Here is a 7,469-nt window from a genome sequence, read left to right as displayed (position 1 = left end):
TGGCAGCTTCCCACATTTTGTCACTTTCCCCCAATTGAATTACGAAACTACGCTCCTGATCGCAGGTACGCAGACTGAAGATTCGTCACACAACGTGAAGGAGTTAAGTACGTTTAGACTGTTTTGCATTTAACGATTATGAGAAAAGCACCTGATATGATGGAAAATGCTTACTTGTATTAACGGTCTGCTTCGGAGTGAAACAACTATTCTTGACTAATTACTTTGTTCTACTTCATTAATTAGAAAGAGATCCTAATTACGCATTGATTGATAACGACATGGGACGTTTGTATGATGTCGGTGTCGCAGCCTGAGCAAGGGCGTCAGAGTTGCCGCTGTGGCGGACCCAAGGCCATGGTGACGGAGAGGGTACCTGGATTGTGGAGCCTCTACGCCCTGCAAGGTGGCGTCGTTTCATTCATGGGTGAGAATTCAGCATGCTGGGCTATGTTGGTGTACATTGGTCTCTTCTTCTGTTTTTGTATGTTTTTTCTGTCATGGAACCTTCACTACTTGCATCGAATCTTTGCTGTGGCATTTTCTGAAGTTGTTCACTTCTCAGCCTCATGTTTGTCATATCTAGGTAACTGCCCAACTGCCCGTGTTAGTTAGACCAAACGTGATTTGCCTTTGAGACATGTACTTGCAGAGAAATCTATCAATGCCTCAATCAACACCTTACTGTATGGGTTCAACCTCAAATAATAAGGTGTTTAATCCATTTGCTTTAAACATTGATGGTAGTGATCATTCACCATCATATGATGGATATGAAAAACTAAGAGAAGCATGCACATTCTATTTACCTGAAAAGATAAAAACTGTTATTCCACATAATACCAGTGCACTAAACCTTATGCATGTTAACATTCGCTCAATCCTGAAGAAGCATGATGATCTAAGTAGTCTACTTGCCCAGACTGATATAACATGGCATGTTATTTCTATATCTGAAACATGGCTGCCTCCAGCTTTGGAATCTCATTATGACTTACCTGGATACCGAGCTTTCTACTGCAGCAGATCAAAAGGGGTAGGTGGTGGATCAGCAGTATACATTGCTGATCATCTTCATCCTATACAACTTTGGAACCCAGTTTTCTCTACAGCTGAAGTGGTTTGTGCTGAGCTACTCTGTGATAATGCTAGTATCATCATTTGCCAAATTTATAGGTCACCCAACACTGACAAACACCACTTCAACTCAGAGCTAGAGCAATGCCTAATTTGGCTTAATAAAATGAACAAAGTTGCATTTATTACTGGCGATTTCAACTTGGATCTGTTCTCATTTGATATCAATCCTAATTTGCATGCATTTTTCACCAACATGTGTTCAAATGGCTTCTTTCCTACAATATCCAGGACAACTCAGTCTTGCTATCCATCATGCACTCTTCTAGATAACATATTTTGCAATGACTTATTAAAAGTGATGCATACAGGCATTCTCCTTCATGATTTGTCTGATCATTTCCCTATTTTTGCTTCCACGAACTATGCCTCACACCCACACTCACCTGATGTTCGAACACCCATTACCACATTTGATTACAGAAGGCTGGATGAATCTAAACAATTCCTTGTTGACCATCTGGTTGATATTGAAAATGAGCCAGAACCTGATGCTATTGCAAATCAAATTGTGTATATTTACAATGCTGGGATCACCAGGTTTTCTCACACAAGGCACATTTCTAGAAAGACCAGCTCACACAAACCATGGGTGTCACCTGCACTTCTTCTATCAATTACATGTAAAAGCAAGTTATTTGAACAGAAATTGAAGAACCCCAGTCCCCACAATATTGCAACATACACTTGCTACTGCAACATTCTAACTACATCTCTTAGGCTAGCCAAAAAGAAATACTACAGTAACAAATTCAGTAAAAATTCTGGGAATTCCAAGGAAACATGGAAAACATTACACACTCTCATCAATTCAAAACAAAAAAAGAATGCAGATCCAACCAGGATTATTGGTACTAATAACAAAATTATCACAGACGATCCGGATATCGCAGAATCATTTAACCTCTTCTTCAGCGAGATTGGACAACAGTTAAAAGACGAGATGCCTAAATCATCTTTCGACCCCCTCCAGCTCATCACAAATGTCGAAAACGAAATGGATCTGCCCCCACTAATGGACAGGAATTAATTCTTCTCATCGATAGGCTAAACAACGTCGGAGCTGGAGTCGACAATATTAATTCAAAAATATTCAAGTTATCTTATAAGGTTATACTCAAACCAATTCTCCATCTTTTCAACAGCTGTTTGTCCTCGGGGATATTTCCAAGCATTTTCAAAAGGGCCGTGATTAAACCCATCTTTAAAAGTGGGGACTCGCAACTTGTAGATAATTACAGACCTATCAGCATTTTGCCGTTTATGTCCAAAATTCTTGAAAAACTTATATATAATAGACTCGTCCTTCATCTAAACCAAAACCAGCTAATTCACCAAAATCAGTTCGGATTTCAGAAGAACAAAAGTACTTACATGCCAATTCTTCTTCTGCAGGAAACTATTACAAAGGCTTTTGAAAATGGGGAATATGTGTTAGGTTTGTATTTAGATCTGAAAAAAGCCTTTGACACTGTAAACATTAGCCTTCTTCTACGTAAACTTACTAAATATGGTATTCGACGAAAATCTCATGAAATCATTTCTTCATATTTGTCTGGCAGAACTCAAGGTGTAAAAATCAGGAATGATCTATCAACAATCAAAAACGTAACAATGGGGTTACCGCAAGGATCCATTCTCGGCCCAATCCTCTTTTTAGTGTACATAAATGACCTACCTAAATTAAGCAGTAACATGATTTGTCTGTCTTATGCTGATGATACTGCGATTGTTTTCAAAAATAAAAGTATTGTCGAACTTCAAAACAATGTCAGTACGCTTTTGCTTCTAATGGCTTCTTGGTTTGCTGCTAATTTTCTCTCCCTGAACGTATCGAAAACATTCACACAGCATTATACAACCCTTTCTTCGCATTTCCGACTAAATGTGCAAATTAATAATTCACCTATTGAAGAGAAAAAGAAATTAAATACCTTCGTGTAATCATTGACAAATCTCTTAAGTTTACAAGCCACACTAATTTTGTTGCAAGCATAGTAAGTAGAAATATTGGAATAATAAGCAGGGTTAGGTACTTTATTGATAAAACAACGTCACATCTACCCTATAACACTTTGATTCTTCCTTACCTAAATTACTGCTGCTTGGTTTGGGGCATAAATTATGCTTCTCAACTAGATCGATTGGTAATTTTGCAAAAAAGGGCTGTGCGTCTTATAGAAAATGTGTATCCTCCGCAAAGCTCAGAGCCAATCTTTAAACGATACAAAATTTTGAAACTATCGGATATTGCTAAATCTCAAATCTTAATTGTGATGCACAAATTTTTAACTTCACAGCTCCCTGCATCATTTGATTTAATTTACAATCTCTACGAATCCAATGACATGGATATGAGGCGAGCAAAACATTTAGAACAGCCTTTCTCTTATCGTAATTATGGACTATTTACAGCATCCTGCCTTGGCCCTAAGCTGTGGAACGACATTATGGTTCCATATTTTCCAAGAATAGCTGATATCCCTGTATCGAAAACCATCGTTAAGAACATCATCCGCAAGCATTTCGTGAACACATATTAACGTAACAAACATATTTGAAGACATTGCCATCCTTGTGCTGTACATATCCAACGCACTTCATATTTGACCTCCTTCATGTTTCATAATCAATTTCTGATATAAAGTCATGCACATATACCCAAATTAGTGGCGCTGGCTCCGGGAGTTCTCCCAGCAACAAGCTCTGCTTAGCTGGGTGGACTTCCTGGAAATCCAGCCCAAAACCCAGCACAAAAATGACCAGGTAATTGCCCCCTCCGACTTGTGACTGTATAACCCTTACTAACACCGGGAATTGAGTGGTTGTAGATTATTGGGCGGTTGTAGCGGGCTGTCATTAGCTGATTTTGGCTAATGACTACTTTAAGCCTTTTCATCTATGATTTTCCCTCCCTCTCACATAACACAATTCCCTCGGGTCTGCTCCACCTCCTCGCCTGTTTTTTTTTTAAGTTTGTTTCATCTTCCTAGCTGGGAGTGCCGCGACTTGATTTTATGTTTTCTGGTGTTAACGTACGGTTTACTGCGTCGCTGGGATTGAGGGAGGGGCACTCCTGGTTACCTCTTCTTGGGTAACGGCGTAGAAAAAAAAAATGCAATCTGCAGATAAATTTTTCTGTCAGCCAGTTGCCTTATGTGGTTTCGACACTTGGTGCTGCATCGCCTCATATACGAATGCTGAAGTGGGTATGCCGTTCTTAAACATGATCCCGAAACGGCAGATGACATGGGATACTCGCGTGACATTTCTATGGTGTCATACAAGCTTGGGGGATATTTCTGTAGACGGCGCGACATAGGCTGCACGGTGCTGCACATAGCTCAGAAACGAAAGGATCTGAAGTCTCGAGAAGCACATGGATGTGTACTGCTGGGGATGGTCATGAACATGTCTATCTCATTTCCAAATCCCATTCAAATGTGAAATGGTGCCTTTAAGAGGTGCTTCGCTGCAAGGGACTTGCAAGTTCACAGTCCCGATCACCACCAACCTGAACCTAAGTCAGCACCACCAACCTAAGCCGTGCAAGTTCCGTGGACACCTTTGCGCCACAGGTAGCAGGGGAGCACAATGCTGCGACCCTGACTGGGGTGTGGGTAAAACCGCATCTCTGACATAGGGCGCAAGCCAGGATTGGAGGAGTCACGCTTGGACGGGGGGGGGGGGGGGGCATGCAGGCCTGACAATGCCATCTGGAATGGGAAAACGTGAAACATCTGCATTTTAAAGATGGGAGGAACAAAGTCCCATTTCGTGAAACTTGTGTATGTGTGGGGGAGGCGTGTCCACCCTCTGTTGCTACACACGTGAACCGGGACGATTAGCAGCCACGCACCGGCACACGGCAGATGAAGCTGTGTGCGGCCGAGCATGGGATGACCTTGGCCCCGGCCAGCTCGGTGGCGACGCAGTCTAAGCCGACGCCAGTCTTGGGCTCATCGGGCAGCCAGGTTATGTTCCAGGCAGTGCCGTCCACCGAGCGGAAGCTGCTGTCGGAGGCCCGATGCAAGCCGACGTGTGTGCTCGTGGTGACTGGCATCACCACCCTCAGGATGTTCCACGTGCCGGCGGAGGGGAAGGAGGCGAGCCGCGCGCCCGGCTGCTGCGCCGGGCACAGAAGGGCGGCAATGTGCCAGGTGGCCCAGGTGGAGAAGTAGCCGTAGCAGAAGGCGTCCAGGCCGAGCCAGTCAGCCGGGCAGGGCAACCGCGTTTGGCAGCGGCGCGGCACCTTGCGGATGTAGCCTTTGCGCAGGTCTGTGCACGGCCGTGCCGCGAACGTATCCATGATGAATTCCTTGCGAACGTTGACGCAGCCGACACCGGTAGCCGCGTTGAAGGCTAGCACGGGTTTGGCTGACGGCTTCGAGCCGTCGATATCGATGAACGTGCCCTCGTCCCAGGTGCGCATGCCAATGTACTCGCCGAAAGGTGGCCGGCTGCTGTGATGCAGTATCCAGGCGGCCTCGGCCACGTCCGTGGTCGTGGTCAGGTCCGCGCAGGGGCCGCGCGCGCAGCAGGCGGCCCGGCTCGCCTCCCAGTCAAGACCCGACATCGTGGACGACCGCAGGTAACAGCTGTCGCCGAACAGCTGCCAGCCGGCCGGGCAGGGCGTCAGCTCTTCACTCACGTACTCGACCGGCGTGCTGCCTGCCGGTTGCGGCGCCGGCACCGTCGCCGGACACAGCGCGTCGAATAGCTGGCAGTGGCCGCTGGCGAAGCTGAAGCCGCCGCAGCCGGGCCGCCACCGGCAGCAGGCGGCGCAGATCAGGCGAGAGGGCGCCGACAGCTGAGCGACGGCGGGGCCCGACACGATGCCAGGCTGGCGGGAAAAGCGGCCGATGACGAGCGCGGCGCAGCTGAGCGCCACGACTGCTGACAGCGGGCAGGGCGTCATGCTGCACGTGACCCGGCCGGCGCGCGCGACGGATGTACTGGCCACAATGCCAGGCGGTGGTGGCGAGGAACAGGACGGGATCGGGTGAGAAACATGTAATTTGAGCGCATCACGATTCGGAAACGTCGCAATTGGTGTCGGACCCAATTTCAAGCCTAGAGATAATTTGGATGATGGTTCAATGATTGCTTTGATCTTATGTTTAGATGGTTGTCAAATTCGAGGAGTAGGGGTGTTATCTTTATTGTAGCTTTGAGTCGCGTTACCATTTATGACATTAATGACAGAGGCGGGTTCCGAAACAGCACCCACAAAGGCGTGCTTCCAACTGCAAAGCGAACACATGCAAGACGGAATTATGTTTAAGCGACTTGCAGCCGTGCTCACAATTCCTTGATAATAGCTTAGCAGAAGCGATGCGTCATATGTTTTGCTGCGTCGACAAAACGTTGGATAGCGGGGGTATCGGTTTCCTGATGTTTTTTTACTGGATTAATGTCTGAACGATCCGGAGCGTAGTGAACTTGAGATAGCTTATCTTCCATCCATATATGCACGCGAAAACTTGAAGCGTCTGACTTTGATGGTCCATGACTTGTAATTTTTTTCCCCAAGTCATGTCGGTAATATTTTGTTCAAAGTGACATAAAACGCCACGGGTGTCTGTTTACATTCTTTTGTGAGGGCCCCAGCCCCCGAATGTTTATCACGATGTACAGACAAGGTGATGATTTGTGTATAGTGTATATATCAATACACCATACAATATAGTGTTTATATCAGACACTGCATGATTTTGATGTATGATTTATCAGACACCGCATGATTTTATTGTATATATATATATATATATATATATATATATATATATATATATATATATATATATACGTGCGTCTGTGTGTATATGTATGCATAAGTGAGCTCTTTTGCCGCCTAACACTTATATTTCCCTGTATGAAGGTACAATCTACATGTAATATATCCCCTTTCGTCCAAACCAAGGCACAAGCCATTCAGAGTTTTTTTTAGGGTGGCACTCTGAGTTGCATCTTATTCGTGCCGTTCGCCAACAACTCGAGCCCTTGCGTTTCCAATAACATCATTGTCATCCGATTGGCAGATGACACACACATCTTCGTCGGCGGAAACTGAACGATATGAAGCAGCTTATCGCCGGGATGGAACGAGCGCTCAGCTCATCAGTGGTATTGGCACAATGACACGGAGCTAAACGCTCACAAAACACATATTATTGATCAACACTCCAACGACGCTGCGAGATTTGCCGCCAGTCGCGCTGATCTTCTGTGGTGCGACAGTCCCTAGCTCCATATCAGTCAGAAATATCAGTCACCACCGGCCGTCACCTCAGCTGCCACGCGGGCCATGTGATCCCGGATGCGACCTTAAA

This window comes from Pollicipes pollicipes, unplaced genomic scaffold (assembly GCF_011947565.3).
Source record: "Pollicipes pollicipes isolate AB1234 unplaced genomic scaffold, Ppol_2.1 Scaffold_2555;HRSCAF=2994_pilon_pilon_pilon, whole genome shotgun sequence".
Lineage (NCBI taxonomy): Eukaryota > Metazoa > Arthropoda > Thecostraca > Pollicipedomorpha > Pollicipedidae > Pollicipes > Pollicipes pollicipes.
This window is presented reverse-complemented; position numbering follows the sequence as displayed.